This window comes from Mixophyes fleayi, chromosome 5 (assembly GCF_038048845.1).
Source record: "Mixophyes fleayi isolate aMixFle1 chromosome 5, aMixFle1.hap1, whole genome shotgun sequence".
Taxonomy (NCBI): Eukaryota; Metazoa; Chordata; class Amphibia; order Anura; family Limnodynastidae; genus Mixophyes; species Mixophyes fleayi.
In genome coordinates, this window is record NC_134406.1 from 85133853 (window position 1) to 85152188 (window position 18336).

General features: G+C 36.7%; 1 protein-coding gene across 2 annotated transcripts in view; it reads right to left on the minus strand.

Annotated features, from left to right (window-relative positions):
- CNTNAP2 (contactin associated protein 2) overlaps positions 1–18336 on the minus strand; it is a 1405747-nt gene that overhangs the window by 236621 nt on the left and 1150790 nt on the right. The gene's annotated exons all lie outside the window — the stretch shown is intronic.

The following is an 18336-nucleotide window of genomic DNA, read 5'->3' on the forward strand; positions in this document are numbered from 1 at the left end:
AATTCACTGTATTTATTTGAGTAAAAATATACTTTTCTTGTTTTAAATAGAAATCTTCTACCAGTTGTGATTATGTCGTCCTTACAGAAATAGAACATATAATTTAACAGCCAAGAACCAAAGTTCGAAGGCAGAAAATAACTTTCTGCAATTTCTTAGTTAACTGTATGTAGGGACATATGATTCAATTAACATTTAATTCCAGCACTGGGAGAAATTCCAAACATTTCCTGCAACATTGAGAAACACACAATTACCAAGCTGCTTTTGTTTTAAGACTCATATTTTACTGTTGTTAAAGATCAGTGTGTGCATAACCTTTACCTTTACTCAACAAACAGTGCAATAAAAGGTCACTGTCTCTGGGGTTTTATCTGTCCAACTAGCTTACAATTTCAAAGGCAAACTACCAAGGAGCCAGCCCAATAGTCTGATCTTGTGGTCTTGGAGCAGTGATGTCCAGTAGGGTAGATGGCCCGTGGTGAACAGTGCGGGATTAGAGATTTAATAAAAGAAATCAACCAACGTGCACTTTAAATAAATAACAATCACTATCAATGTCATGATAGGTCCTATAAAATGTTGACATATTGGAAGGTAGAGAAAAAGGAAGAAAAATGGAGAGAGAGAAAGAGGGGGAGAATTGCAGCGGTGTACAGGCAAAAAAAATTAAGGGAGTACCTTCAGTCTTGGATATATATTACTTGTCCTCACATGGGGGCTTTTGCCATGCTCCCAGTTCCTTTGCTGTAACCTTTAATGACTACAGCCCTAGCACATGCCACCTGACTAAAACAATTGAAACAATTGATTGTATTATATTGTTTTGATATAGGGTAAGTGGGCAGGTATATTGTGATATGCCATACCGCCATGTCTCCTACTACCTATGCTGTAAAACTAGCAAATTCCATTCACTTATATTTTCGATACCGTCATTTCTAAATTTCCATTCCGCCGATTCTAAAATTTCCACTTTGACTACTGGCCTACCACATGAGTATATAAGTACAAAATGTTTTGTACTTAAATCCTCATGCTCAGCACTAGAGAGTATTTGATGAAAATGGGTAACCTAATTGATTATTTACAGTAGTCAATGACAGATTATGTCTAAAGAATACAGAAAGGGAGTACTTGTATTTATTATTTATTGCTACACAGGAACATATCTGAAGACAAATTAGGTGAAGGTCGAGTTTGTAAATGCTTACATTCTAAACAAACAAGTCAACAAACAAGTCATATAGAAAGTACAAGTGCATGGTTTGAGATATGAGCCTGTCACATATAAATATAAAAGGGTTTAGAATTATCACTAGAGCTGGAACAAGCTATTTCCTCTCCTCTCTCTGGTAAAAGAATGGGTCCAGATGGTTTCACCATATCTTATTATAAGACATATAAAAATAAGCTTCTCCCTTTGCTCCTACAGGCATTCAATGCGATTTCCACAGAGTTACAATTTTCAAGACAATCCCTAGAAGCCCATATAACAATTAGCCCATCAAAGGGAAAAGATCCATCCTTGTGCTCCAGTGATAGACCCATCTCATTTTTAAATGTAGAGATCAAACTATACGCAAAATTGATCGCTAACCACTTAAAATACTTTTTCCTCAAAATTATACATGATGACGAAGTTGGTTTTGTTGTAGGCCGTGTAGCTTGTGATAAAACAACCAAAATGATTACACTAATTCATCTATCCCTGCAACAAGATTGCCCAACCATTTTATTATCTATCGATGCTGAAAAGGCGTTTGATAGGGTGGCTTGGGATTTCATGAGGGGTCTTCTGATTCATATAGTATTGAGTCCTAAAAGTCTCCATAGAATTTTAGCTCTCTATAGAAATCCCTCAACTAGAGAAATGATCAACGGTTCCCTATCGGAATCTTTTGATATTTTAAATGGCACTCGTCAAGGGTGCCCTCTTTTGTTGATCTTTGTCCTCTGTATGGAGAGCTTAGTGAGGGCATTAAGAGCTAATCCCAACATATCTGGAATCCAATTAAATAATCGGGAATACAAACTATCTCTATTTGCCAATGATCTTTTAGCATCGGTCTCCTACCCCTTAAGTTCGCTCCCCAATCTGATATCTGAATTTCACACTTTTGGAACCCTGTCAAATATTAAAATTAATTATTTAAAATCTGTAGCCATGAATCTCACCACTCCCCCCATATAATCGAAGATTTGAAGACTGGCTTTCCTTTTCATCTCATCTTAAATATCTAGGCATTCGACTAACTAAAGATCCATCCCAACTTTTCCACTCTAACTTCCCCGCCATTTTTCAATCATTAAGAATGGATCTTGAAAAATGGCATTCTAAACACATTAGCTGGATTGGTAGAATAAATGTGATTAAGATCGTCATCATCAAGATTTGTTTATATAGCGCCAGCAAATTCCGTAGCGCTTTACAATTGGGAACAAACATTAAAAAAACAATACTGGGTAATACATACAGAGGGAGGAAAGAAGGCCCTGCTCTCAAACTTACAATCTATAGTACAATGGGAGTTTGAAACACAACGGCACATTGGACATTGGACCAGCTAGAATGCAAAGATAAGAAGTATTGAGTGGTCTGTGTGATCAGTCATGTAGCAATGTTGGTCAGAGGGTTATTGTCTTGTGTTAACTGTGTAGAGGGTGGGAATAGGGTAACCTAGGAAAATTAAGATAGTGATTGAGGAATATCATAAGCTTGTCTGAAGAGGTGGGTTTTCACAGAACGCTGGAAGGGTTGAAGACTAGAGGAAAGTCTTACTGTGCGAGGGAGGGAATTCCACAAAGTGGGTGCAGCCTGAAAAAAGTCCTGTAACCGGGAATGGGAGGATGTGATGAGAGTGGAAGAGAGACGCAAATCTTGTGCAGAGCAGAGGTGTCGAGTTGGGAGATATTTTGAGACAAGGGAGGAAATGTATGTCGGTGCAACTTTGTTGACGGCCTTATACATTAGTAGAAGAATTTTATATTGAATTCGTTGAAAAACAGGCAACCAATGTAGAGACTGACAGAGTGGCTCAGCAGAGGAAGAACGGTTTGCAAGGAAAATCAATCTTGCCGCTGCGTGCAAAATAGACTGTAGGGGTTCAAGGGTGGGATTTATGGCCATTAAGATGAACACTTTACCTAAATTTTTATACTTGAAGCAAACATTACCAATCCACATTCCCCAAAAATGGCTTCAAGATGTTCAGGGATTAATCAGACTCTTTATTTGGAGAAAGAAAACCCCTTGTCTCCGTCAGGTGGTCCTTTTCAGAAACAAATATTCAGGGGGTTTACAACTCCCACACAAATTTAATTACTATAATGCTATTATGTTAAATAGAATCTTGGAACGGACAAAAAACAATTGGTTTATATTGAAGAAAACTTTCTACAACTTTCATCTGAAATAGCTCCATGGATGCTGAGCCTACCCACACTTAACCACCCTACTATTTCACCGACACTTAGATGATGGAAACAATTGAGAACATTACCTTACAATTCATCTAAGAGCTCTCCTCTTAGCTCTTTTATAGCAAATAAAGATTTCCCTCCAGGTATACACATCCTTACTTTCCAAAACTGGTCACAAGCAGGAGTCTTCTGGTTAGACCAAGTTGTGGACTCGAGAGGTGTTTGCCCATTCAATGAAATTCAATCTAAATGGGAACTACCCAATACAGACTTCTGGAAGTATTTACAAGTAAGACACTTCTTAAACTCAGCAAAACGAACACAAATAGCTCAAAGAGATCTCACTGCCTTTGAAACCCTATGTACCTCAAACCCCACCCCTTCTCACTAGTTTCCACTCTCTACCAACTTATAATTGAAAACATGTTCTAATACTTACCATTCTTCACTAATAATTTGGAAAGAGACTCGAAAAGAACGTTATCCACAGAAGAATGGTGAAAGTTCTTTTTGCTCACACATAATTGCTTGATTAGTATTTCAGTAGTAGAAACACAATATAAAATACTATCATGATGAAACAGAACTCCAAGCACACCTCAGAAAATATATCCGACCACCAGCGATGTTTGTTGGAGAGGTTTAAAAGCTCCTGGGAATTACCTACACATTTGGTGGGACTGCACCAAGATACAAACATTCTGGACACAAATAATTAGAATTGTTACAATTATTCTAAATTATGACGCTCCACTAGAACCAAGCTTTTGGCTCCTAAATTTATCTTATATCCCCATTAGCAAATACAAAAAAATCACTATTAAATCACTTATCCACTGCTGCTAAAGCAGTAATACCTATTCAATGGAAATCTCCCAACCCACCAACATTAATAAATTGGTACACCCGAATTGATTACTATATGTCAATGGATGACCTGATCTTTTCAACTAATGAAAAATTGCCATCTACTTGGCTCCCATGGATAGAATTCAAAGAAACTGATTGTAATAAAGACTATGGGCTAGATTTACTAAGCTGCGGGTTCGAAAAAGTAGGATGTTGCCTATAGCAACCAATCAGATTCTAGCTTTCATTTTGTAGAAAGCACTAAATAAATGAAAGCTAGAATCTGATTGGTTGCTCTAGGCAACATCCCCACTTTTTTAAAGCCGCAGTTTAGTAAATCTAGCCCTATATGTTTTTAGCAGATAGAGGCACATACATATTAAAACTATCGAACATTTTTTAAAAAAATTGAACAAAAAAGGGTTTAGAATCGTAAAGTGCACATATGGTTTTTGTCTGGACAAAGATGTACAGTACACTGGTATGATGTTAGGGAAAATTCTAGATAGGGTTAATGTACAGATAATGAGGTGCCTGCTTTATGTGGAAAAAATAGATATCCATAAAACAAAGTATTTAGGAAATGTAGATAAATGTTGTTACAGTTTGCCTGTGGATTAGTTTTCAGGGCTACTTAAAGTGCTGAAAGTTAGTAGACAACCTAATAGAAAGATGGAGAGCATTCCAAAGGGCAGCACAGGAGGAGTCTTTAAGCTGGGTATAGAAGATGTTGATAAGGGATGACAAATGGGCTTTGGCTGATTGAAAAGTATGGGTAGGAAAATATGTGAAGATGAGAGTAAGGATGGGCAGGTACAGCATTCTGGAGAGGTTTGAAGGTGATAATCAGAATTTTTAGTTGAATTCTGATGCATAAAAACATATTTTCAAACAAAAATAAGAAAAAAAGGTTAATTAGACAGGATTGGTCTATTGTGTTTGGTAATATGTTTTAGTTTTGTTTCGGTCACAAAACAGCCAGTTTAGAATTTTGATACCCTACAAATACTTGAACTGCAAAACTCTGTAACCAAACCTTGGATTTATAAACATTAGCATGGGTGAGCTACAGATAACATAGGGCATGCTTACATTAGAAGATGATTATAATTAATTATAAATCATAATTATTTTGACCACATAGTGTAGTGTAAGGCTTATGTAATTATATTTTTAACCCAGAAGCAGTTGAAGGGCAGATAGGGAAGAGTTTATCATGGTTAATATGCTGTATATAATTCAGTTTTCCTTTGAGAAACATTTTGCTGCTCTGCGTATCTTAAGATGCCACAAGGTAATTAGTACAGATGGTGCGGTGCAATCTGATGGAAAGAATAAATCCACCAGAATGCATCATGTTTATGTGCTAGGGTTATAATGCTATCTGTGAAAAACACGACTAAATGCATAAAGAACGAATAACTAGGAGCTGTTAATATGAGTAGAGGGTAATATATGTTAACTAATAAAGAGCAGTAACACATAATGCTGTGAAGTTTATAGCCAATTTTACCCCCAGCTAATAATGACACAGGCAACACTAGTGAAGCTATTTTTGGATGTGGTTAGAAATATGAATTTGTCACACAAAATAAAAAAGTATAAAAAACAGTAGAAACTAGCACTCATCAGAGAAGAATATTTCACAACCAGTTAGGAAGGGACACGTTTCTAGATACACTTTGCTGATAGTGTAATAATCTGCTTTACTAGTAACTTTTAAAGGACTTCTTAGCCCCAAAATTCAAATGTTGATAAATTGTCCATACCTTTAAAATACATTGCAGTAAGCTGACCTTCCACTGCAGCTATGTTAAGTATCAAAGTATTATTTTCCTACAGCTCTCCCACATATTTAGGACAGTGTCCTAACAGGATCTGATGCAGACCAGAAAAGTTGATCCTGCAGAAATTGGATCTAATGTGATGTCACTAGACCTGCCCCTGTATGAATCAACCAATCCACACTATTTTTACAAAGCAAGTCTGCCAATCTGTCATTTGTAAGGGTCATTTACCAACCATAAAAGTTAAAAACTGCAATGTAAATTTTTCTGATGTTATGGGCATACTTTTACTCATTTGCACCCTGTTTTATGGTGCATGGTCAAAATGGTGAGGTAATTCAGTTAAGCACAAAAGAGAGAGTGTTATATAATAAGGTCCACTTGCCTTTATATGTCTTACAGAACTAGAAAGTTGGTGGAATTTACATACTTTTGGAATTGGCTTTAAAAATATAGATTAATTAAAAATACCCCCCAAAATATATTTTTATATATAAAAGAAACAAATACTTATATTTCAATCTAAATGATTACTATATAAGAGCATAATATAGCAACTTGGTAAAACACCACATAGAACAACATGTATTAATCCCCAAATCACAATTAAATTAAACATTCACCATTTTGATGATATTCAGGAACTTTAATCAATCCATCCCTAAACTAAGGCTTCACATCATACCTCTCATATTAATGAAGAGTATCTTTAGCACACTATGGGCTTGGTTCATGCTGGGATACAACCTGCACGCAATTTGTGTTTTAAAAAAGAACCCAGACCTTGGGCCTGATTCATTAGTGATCTTATATTGTGCAAAAGTTAAGATGCTTATTTTTAAGAAGAAACGGGGAGATAAGAGTGAAGTTAAGATGGATTTTCATCTTAACTTAAGAAATTCTTCACTTACGCAGTGGATTTTGCTTCTTATCTCCCTTTTCTGAGCATACACAGAGTGGATTTGCTCAAGATAAGCAAAAAACGGCAGATAAGATCACTAATGATTCAGGCCCCTTGAGTGTAGTTCCAACCGTTTCAAATCCAAGCGGATCTCATAATACATTTCCATTTCAATCTGGGTGAAAGTACACTCTGCCTAAATTTTACTTGCCGTATGAATAGACTGCAGTGTACACACAAGTGCCTGTTCAGAACAGCGCACATAATTTTTTTTTTTAATTGAATGAACAACTCTTAATAAAACAATAATTTTTTTTCCACCCTTCAAGTGTCATTTGTGTTGAGACATGAATTGCATGTAATTGCGTTCATTGTCATAAGGTCTGTTTCTGAGCATGTGCAGAGCTAATTCACACAAGATACGGCATGCAAATGGACTTACATCCGAACATAAATCAGACCCTATGTATGCAAGTCGATGGAAAGTTTCTCCTGTATAGTCAGAATATTTAGTTGTCACAAATATCGGTCTTGAGGTTCAATAATTAGTTGCTAGTAAATATTGTCCTGGATTTATATTCTTTTTTCTGACACTGAAAGAGTTATGCACAGTATACATTAGGTATATATTTTTTACTTAACTAGTTGATTATTTATATGTGCCAATGTTTTGTTTTACATTTACAATTATTATTATTATTATTATTATTATTATTATTATTATTATGTTTCTAATTATTATAGCTTATTTGCAAAGCCCCACAATGATAGACAGTGAGTGACAGTAGGGGAACAGCATACATGCAAAACAGTGACATACAGAGCAGCAACGAGATGAGTGCATACGTGAAATAAGGGTAAAGAAGGCCCTGTTCATGAGAGCATGCAATCAAGTGGAGATGGTGATACAATTGAGGAGTAAGGGGTACTCAGGTTGAAGTTTGGACAGCATGGTATTTGTGCCAATTGGGTTAGGGCGGGGTAGTCACATAGTTGTTGTAGGTGGGTTTTAAGTGAGCAATTAGAACTTTAGAGACTGGGAGAAATTCTGACATGGAGTGGTAGGAAATTAGCAGCATGGGAGAAGTCTTGTAGATGGGAGGTACTGGTGACAATAAGAGAGGAGAGATATGTAGGTCAGTGGCAGTTCAATGAGAGGGAGATGGAGAGTAGTTGGAGATGAGAGTTGGGATGTAGTAAAAGGTGGTGTTGTTGGGGGCTTTCTAGATGAGGATTTGGAATTGAATTCTAGAGGGTACGGGTAGGGATTTGCAATGTAGTGCAGCAGATGTAGAGCAGAGAAGAAGATCAGTCTTGCAGCATATAGGATGGATTCAAATAGAGACAGATATGTGAGTGGTTGCCAACTAGAAGGAGGTTGCAGTAGTCAAGTCTGGGGATGACAAAGTAGTGGATTAGAATGTTAGTTGTATTTTCAGTAAGAAATGCGCATATGTGGGAGATTTTTGAAGGGGAGACAGCAGGAGTTTGGGGGGGATTGGATGTGAGGAGTGAAGAAGAAAAGGCATAGTCAAGGTTGACAACTATGTAGCGGGGGCTTAGAAAATTGGGGAAAAGGTCCTGATGATGATAATGATAGAATTTGATGAGTTTTGTTTTGGACATGTTGAGATTCAGGTATCATTGGGACATCGATATTGAGATAATGTAAAAACAATTGTTAGCTCTGGTGGCACTTCATTTTGAACAGAATCTCTCCCAGAGAATGAAGTAATACCAAACTCCCTATCTAATGCAAAAACACCACACACACACACACCACAACATGAAGAATGTCTAGTATAATAACAGTGCACTTCCCTTTAGTATCTTATGATTGATTCTTTCCAGTGTTGCTGCTTTATTACAACTATCTGTTTAATCACTTTGTTTAACACATAATTTACAAGATCATACTACCAACTGTCTGTTAGTGAAGAACTTACTAAACAGGCCAGTACATTTTTATTATTTTATTATTTTATTTCCTTCACAGCTCTCTGAATACTGCTGGCGTCATAAAATTTGCAGCCTCGATGCTCCTACCACGGTCATGTTAGCAAAGCATGAGCGTCAAGTCTAGGCCTTAATAACTGGCTGACAATGTTGGTGGTCAGTATTCTGAAATCAGACTGAGCTGTAGAGGTAGCGGATCCGCAGCGCTGCAGTAGTAGAAAAGCACATCTGTCGGTGGTCTCCTACTTTAAAATGAATTATATTAGACATCCTGCAGCCTTTTGCCTAAACTGAATCCTAACACAATGCTGACTAGTGAGAGGTGTGTAACTGTCTGTACTACCCTCTGGGGAAACATTAATTCACTAGAAAGCTTTTTAAATGAAAACCAGCACTGATCAGACGAGGATTAGTAGGCTAGTACGTTTAACTGATTGGATTTAATTAATATAAAACAAAATGTTGTTTACTGGCCCTTTAAAGTAGAACTAGGTTGTAAGTTCTCAAGAGCAAAACCCTCCCTCCTTTTCCTTCTTCTCCACCCCCACTACATCCACCTATGCCAGTTTGTATTATGCCTTTTGAATATTCTGTAGTATACTTATATATATATATATATCGCAATTGTCTTACTGGAACATAAACAATCACATTGCTCTTCCCACATACTGATTATTGTACTGTGTTTTGATTCTATAACAGTATCATGTAACAGAATTAGGCCCTTTAAATGATAGTGCTTTCTTGCACTGGCATGTAAGCACAGCATTCATACTCACTCAGTCACTCCCATGGCGACATGTTGAAGTTTAAGGGGGACAATCCTCCCTTTACATGTGAAGGATTAAGTTCTGAAGACACTGCATGAAACATTTTCTTAGCAGAATTGCTCTAGTCGCCATTGGAAAGATAGAGTGCTTATGACTGCTGCTTTTCTGTAGCTGAAAATACGCTTGTTTTTAATTCGCCCCTGTAACATGAACCCTATAGGTACAAATCGGTTACATGTCACTGGTGAGTATAAACAGAGACATGTGTACTGAGCATTACTGAAAGAATAACTTGGGCCTCTCTAGTCCTAGACAGCACCTGTTAGAGTGGGATGAAACTAAAACTATGACATCATTTTACAGGATGCTAAACAAAACTAAAAATATAAAATTCTCAACTTAAGACCAGCATTAACATTTGGCTAAAGGTAAGTTACTTTCCTACGTCATGAATATTATCGTAGGTGATTTTCATTTTTATGTCTACTTGTCATGTCTACTTCAACTTTAAAAGCGTAAGAGTAACGTCTAATCTAAGTTTATTGTTTCAAGGGAACTACTAGAAAATTTCATTGAATACAAGCTGAGAAGATTAGGTGAGTACATGAGAAAATAAAGTAATTTTAACCCTTAGTCAATATACTAAAAAATGAGAGATGACCCTCCATGGATTTCCATTGAGATACTGCAACAGACTCAGACATAATGGGCCTGAGTCATTAAGGAAAGTAAGGCAAAAAAGGGAGTAAATGTTCTGCGGGACAAACCATGTTACAATGCAAGGGGTGCAAATTAGTTTAATATTTTGCACATAAGTTAAATACTGGCTGTTTTTTTCATATAGCACACAAATACTTGATAGCTTTATTTTTACACTGAAATTTAAAGTTGATCTAGGACATGTCCTACGCCAACTATAAATCTGTCCCCACATTTTAAATTTATCTCCCCCTCCAATGCAACATGGTTTTGTCCAGGTACAAAGTTAATCCTTTTTTTATGCTTTACTTTTCTTATTGACTCAGGCCCAATGTTGCTTGAGTGATTACACTGAGAGGCACTGCAGGTGGAGCTGCTCCTAAACGTGTTACTGTGTTGTAACTCTGGGTTACAGCAATGTATTCTGTTGTACAAAGAATTTCTAATTTTGTTCTCATGTTAATTTTACATGCAAGATGTGTTATGTCTGTATGCTGAGATAACTACACAGTTTCATATAAAAAATATTCAACAAAGAACTTCCCAGTGTGTGCCTGTTGACAGAATGAAAGAAGTGTATTCTGCCACAGGTTATGGGCCCACACACAAACATCAAAACCCTTTTACAAGCACCAGGAATCCAGTTACAAGAACCTAGGCTCAAAAAACATCTCAGAGAGTCTGCACAGCAAATGTGAGTAACACAGCACAGATTTTAGACTAGCAGTTACCAAGCTCAATAATATATAAAAGCTCTTTCAAGCGCTCTAGTGTTAGCAGCCCTTATACATTTCTACAATTGCACCTAAAGCAATTAAAATAAGAAAAAAATATATAAAATGTAAAGGAATAGTTAGGCGCATGCACTGTTTGATCAGGGGAAGTATTAGATGCTTCTATACTATATAAATAATTCCTTTCAAAAGCTATATACTAATTTTTCAAAATGGATAATACTGACATGAAATAGGTCACTTAAATTTACAAATTAAGAATCACTTCAGAATACACTGTGCAAGAAATATTTTCTGTGTGATCTCTAGGATTTTTTACAAAACACAAAGCTGCTTCAATTGTTTCAGAATATACTGTTACAAACAATCCCTACTAAGCAGTCTATATAATGAATTGCCACTGACGGACCACGGTGGCGTTTCGCTTTGTCTACAGAATATCTTGTTCAATGTAACCAAGCTGTCTAATGATAACTATCAACTGTGGAAATTCGAAGTTGAAATGCTGCTGTCTGAAGATGACTTGTGGGAAGTTATAATTATAGACAGTCCAGAGATTTATAAATCGAGAATGGGACAAGAAAAACAGCCAGGCATGTGCAACCATAAGCTTACTAGTTGAGGATGATCAGCTAATTCATATGAGACATCAAAATACTGTTGGATATGTGGGATGCATTACATCAACTACATAAAAAAATCCACTTTAAACAGCAAATTATTTCTGCAAAGAAAATTGCACTAAATGATACAGGATAGACTATGCAATATAAATTGATTGCTGTAAATTGTATCACAGCTGAGATCTATAAGAGAAGATTTAAAATGCAACCACATAGTAGCCATATTCCTGTGCAGTTTACCTGACACATACAGTGCACTGATAAATGTTCTGGAAACAAGGCCTGAAGCAGAACCGACACTAGATTTTGTGAAAGCCAGATTCATAGATGAATATCAGTGCAGAAAATAAATTGCACAGGATGACATGAAAAGTGACAGAAAAAACTCTTAAAGTTACAGATATCCAATTGTATAATAAGGAAACCAGAACATGCTTTCGATGTAAGAAAATTTGACATTTAAAGAGAAACTGTTCAATATGGAAAGTGGAACAGCAGAAACTAGTTTTGATAGGGTCCAAGCAGAGAGTTAAAACTACACTCATCGGCATATGCACAAACAAGTGGAGTGGAACTTTTAAAGCAATAGTAACTCATCTGACCCATAGTTGGTATATAGATTTAGTAGCAACAACAAGTCACATGACAAGCAAAACAGATATCTTCTCTGAACTTGATATGAACCATAAAGAAGCACTCTATCTCGCATATGGAACCAAATATCACTGCAGAAGTTATAGGTATGCTCCAATGCAAACGGCAGTATTTTACCAATATCATTAAAAGATGATTTATATGTTATCAGATTGAAAGGCAGACTCTTTTCTGTAAATTGTATGGCGGGTAAAGGACTTGCTATTAAATTAAAAGATAATATGTGCATTATCCAGAATGGAAGAAAGATATTAGCCATATCCAGAGCAGAAGAACATCTGTATCGTCTTGACACCGTCCGCAACACAACAGATTAAGCACACACAGACACAATGACTGTATTCATGTGTGGCACAGAGGACTAGGGCACAGACACCGAGACAGCATTAAAGAACTGCAAAAGTGAGACCTAACAAAGAATCTCACAGTATCAGACTGTTCAATAACCATGAAGTGTGAATGCTGTATAAAAGCAAAAGCTACAATAAAAAAAGTCTCAAAGCAAAGTGAGAGCACAACATTGGGACAACTTAATCTCATACACATCGACGTGTGTGGCCCAATGAAAGTTTACATGCCAGGTTAAATAGTGACTTTTACTGATAAGTACTCCAGATACACAGTCACTTACTTGATACAAAGCAAAGATGAAGTACTGGACAGGTTACAGGATTATGTAACAATGACAATAAATACATTTCTATGAAATCCACCTACATTTCGTAGTGACAATGGAGGTGAGTTCACAGAACACAAAAAAGAATACTTTCTAAAACAACTCAGCATAGAGCACCACAAGACAGTACTCTACTCACCAGAACAAAATTGGGTAGAAAAAGGAAGAACAGAACCTTGACTGAAATGATCAGATGCAGGTTAACAGATTCGGGACTATCTGAAAAATGTTGGGGCAAAGCCGCAATGACAGCCACTTGTTTACAGAACAGGCTATTTTCCAGAACAGTGGAGAAAACTCTATATGAACTATGACATGGCACTAAAGCTAGTTTAAAACATACTACAGTTTTTGGTTGTAAAGAATTTGTCTAAATTTCTGCAGGAAAGATGTAGTAAACTGCAGAACCGGGCAGTAGAAGGCATTCTTGTTGGGTACAGCAAATGTTCCAAAGGATACAGAATCTTACATCCAAAAACAGAAGAAGTAACTATAAGCAACACTGTGACATTTGTTGAGGAACTGAGAAATGAAGTGATGATCCCAGCAGATCTACATAAAGAAGAGAGCACTAACTCCAAAGACACAAACAATGCAGCCACTGAAAAGAGATTGAAATCAGCTGGAAACCAGATACCAAAGATGAAGAGATATAGGAGTGCATGGCAGATAAAACAAGACACTCAACCAGAGAAAGCAAAGGAAAAGCATCTGTGTGCCTCTCAAAAAGCTTATGCAATCAATATATGTGAACAAATGTCCTCGAAAAAAATATCTAACCTACCAGGTAGGGAAGCTGACAAGTGGATGCAAAAGTGGCCTCTGGGAGGAGGGGTGCAGGCTGCACCCAGGCAGCGTGGAAGCTCCTGGGGAGGACTGGTGGAACGTGGGGAGCAAAAGGGCAGAAAGACTAGTGCATTAATCTGAAGAAACACATCATAGACTATTTAGAAAAAAATTAGTCTAGGGCACTGTTTCCCAACTCCAGTCCTCAGGGACCCCTAACAGTGCATGTTTTCCATAACTCTTTGCTGGAGTACAGGTGTATTCATTACTGACTGACACATTTTGAAAGATCCACAGGTGGTACTAATTATTTCACTTGTGACCTGGAAAACCTGCACTGTTAGTGGTCCCTGAGGACTGAAGTTGGGAAACACTGGTCTAGGGGATTAAGCGTCATCTGTTGTGAAGGGAGGTGGAGATACTGCAACAAACGCAGACTTAATGATGCAGGTGGAGCTGTTCCTAAATGTGTTACTGTGTTGTCACCCTGGGTTACAGCAATGTACTCTGTTGTACAAAGAATGTTCTAGTTTTGTTCTAATGTTGATCTTATATGCAAAGTGTGTTATGTCTGTATGCTGAGATAACTACACACTTTAATATAAACTTATTCAGCAAAGAACTTCCCAGTGTGTGCCTTTTGATAGAATGAAAGAAGTGTAATCTGCAACAATCTATTTGTGTCAAATATTTTATAAATAAACACAATGTAAAGTCAGTATATGGACTTATTGGCTTTATTTTAGTCTCTATCCCAAAGAGTTTATATTTTGGAATACAAGGCGTTAACACTGAGATTGGACCTGGGATCCCAGACAAATGTTTGAGGTATATTTATCAAGTGGTGGTTATGAAAAACCACCAATTCTCAGCGGATTGCTGTCATTTTTTAAACAGTAATTTTATTAAAGCCAAAACCTGATGGGCTTTGTTTTTATTAAAATGTCAGTTTTTAAAAAATTATCTCTATTTGTCGAAAAATCATCAGTTGTTCGTAACCGCCGCGTAATAAGTATAGCCCGTTAAGTCTTAATATTACACAGGTAGCACTCTTATACACTGATCCAGCAACTTAGACATATTATAGACTCACATATTCATTGGTATTTATGGGTATTAAGTTTGACTGAGCTAAGAAAACATTTACATTCTGCAGATCTCTGTCCTTGAGTAAATCTGTACTTTTTAAATACCACTCATTAAATATGAAAGAAAAGTCTGTCGGGTTAGCCTATTTAAACGTGTGAATTTACGGACTTGAGAACCTAATTGGAAAGAGCCTAATGGAGCTTGAGTTTGTATGTTGACCACATTAATTATAAATCCATCTTAAGACAAAATACACTAACTAATTTGCAAATGTTCACTTCCATAATATTTAAGAAGTAATTAAGTGAACTGGATTAATCTGAGCATAGCACAGCGGATGAGATGCATACACAATATTGGTATGTTTGTATGTCGGAGGGCAAAAGTTGCAGGAGTATTATCTGATAAGGAGTGTGCAGCTGTGGTAATGAACCTGGAAACGTTCAACTTTTTATTTAGCGCTAATTAAAAACCACCTTTTTTCTTACTGAGCAGCAATTTGAGTTTCACATTTTAGTCCATCTTGTATGAATTTTTTTTTTTAATAAAACAGATATAGCTATGTTCTATTAAATGGAAATACAGACATAGGGCTTCATGTTTGTTACAATTGCTTCCCAAATCACAGGCTCAAATTGCATTCACTCAAAATGCAGTATTGTGAGATATGTATAAACCATTAGCATATGTACCTGGTTTATACCAGGCAAATGTCACATACGCTTACACCCTTGTTTATAACCATTTGCTTTGTTTGTAAAAAATGTATTCGCTATTAGACATCAATAAAACTTAAAAACCTCTATAATGCAGGAGAAACCACTCCTTATTTTACATAAGTGAAAGAAAATCATAATATATGCACGGCAATGAGGAAAGCACCTATCAGCGCCAACAGAGCATTCACATACAGCCACAATGATTGTAAAGCGCTACGGAATATGTTGGCGCTATATAAATAAATGATGATGATGATGATGGTTCCCAACTACTGGCGACCGTCAACAACGTGCACTATTTGCACCTGTCCTGACCAATTGCAAATAATACGGCTTTTACAGGAGTATATATGCATTTATCCTGGTCTGCATCTGTTTGCAATTGTGCAAATACACCCTTACTATACTTGGCCCCTCTCTCCCCCCCCCCGCCTTTCCAGGTACATAATAATAGTCTTAAAAAAACCTGTGGGCAATGTCTGTCATTTATTTTAGGAAGCAGATAATATTAATAATGTCCCGGTTCATGAAGAACAAAATGCAGACTCACACATCAGCATCTTGGAGACCGCCAGAAAAATAATCAGTGCTTTGCCAGTCGAAGTTACTTTTAATTGACCTTTTCCCTTCAGATCTATTGGAAATGCTAGGAAATGGTTTAAGACTTGCCAGCAGGTTCTAATCATTACAATCCATTTGTTCAATTGCTTGCAAGGACTTTAAAAAACATTATGTTGCTAGACATATACAAGGGTTACAAGTTAAAGCAAATATTAAGAGATAGCATTAGTATAATGGGCTAATCTTTATGACATCTCTGTTTAAGTGGTAAAAGCATACTGATTACGATTCTGGTTAGTGTCTAAATTTTGTAATAAAAAATGTATTTTACAATTGTATGTTATGCATCTTTGATATATTTAAAAGAGTTATGTTCGGACACACTATCATCATAATCATCATCATTTATTTATATAGCGCCACTAATTCCGCAGCGCTGTACAGAGAACTCACATCAGTCCCTGCCCCATTGGGGCTTACAATCTAAATTCCTTAACACACACACACACACACACACACACACACACACAGAGACACAGACTAGGGTAAATTTGTTAGCAGCCAATTAACCTGCTAGTATGTTTTTGGAATGTGGGAGGAAACCGGAGCACCCGCAGGAAACCAATGCAAACACGGGGAGAACATACAAACTCCTCACAGATAAGGCCATAGTCAGGAATTGAACTCATGACTCCAATACTGTAAGGCAGAAGTGCTAAACACTTAGCCACCGTGTTTGACGTGTTTGTAAAGTATGTATCTGAAACCGTTGAATATATCTGTTTTACATCCACTGAGAAACTGTCTATTAGCTCTGTGAATCTTTCTGTGCAAGGGATCAGCGCTGTACCACTACATCTCTATCTTTATATTCTAAAAGCATGCACCTTACAAAATTACTTCAGGGATATCCTTTGTGGATCTTTAGAAAATAATGCTTTCCGTTAGATGACTAAGCAGAGTAGGTATTTTGACTGTTGAAAAACAGTTCTGTATTGCTATTCATCTGAAGAACAGACATATAACACTGCTTTTTGAATTGATCAATCAGTGAATCTTTGATGGATTATACATGTGCATAAGGAGTCATGGAAAAGAAATATATTTGTATTTCTTACAGAATAGAAGCAACTGTTGTTCTTAACTTCAGATAAACCTCACCCTTTCTCTTATATCCCTGTGAACCTATATATGTAGTATATAAGCAGTAAAACATGGTTTTGATGGTGTAACTCTAACCTTAACCATTTTCCATCATATTTTGCAGGGTATACTAGAACTTCCAAAGGCCATTTTGATGGCTTATGATTTTTTTTTACTCTGTGTTACTAACCAGACTGTCACAGCTGTCAGGGTCTCTAACCAGCCCATAGACAACCTTGTTATAAAGCCTGCTCCTTTGATAACTGGTTCTATAGCTGAGAAACATGTTTTTCCCTTTAGTGCTACTTCCCGCTTAGCAAAAGATTTATTGTGCAAACTAAAATGCATTACCTATTGCTCAACAGAGGGGATATACCTTGATGTTCCCTAAGATAATGAACATACAATTTTAATTGCACTATAAGATATTGATGAACCCTTACAAAGCCCAAAACAAAGATATTCAGAATGAGCTCCTAGCCCAAGTACATTTTATCTTATGGTCCCAAATAACCATTGATCTTACAGAGCTACTTCAGGATGCAACTGTACCCATTAAAACCATAAGCTGATACAAGGCCAGCGATACAAGACTCATTAAAACAAGGAGTCATTTATTCCAAATCAACATGCCTGCAATATGCCTATACTACCATTAATGAAGCCAGGTAAAAACAATCACAGATTTGTACAAGATTTTACCAAATCCTGAAGAATGTCCAGGATGAACACATTTTTAAGAGGTTCGGTCCTCATATAATATGCATGTCTCTCATTCGCCTTCTCTTAAACTACGCAGAACACTATTTTTTATATTTACTAACAAATATTGTTTTAAAGAGTAACATAGTGTTGCAAACCACAGCTTGCTCTGATCTCCTGTTGGCTGTGTCCCACCTTTCATGGCAACATTAGGGTTTCCCCTGTTACATATTTAGTGGGTTCAATGTCACAATGGTATTTTTT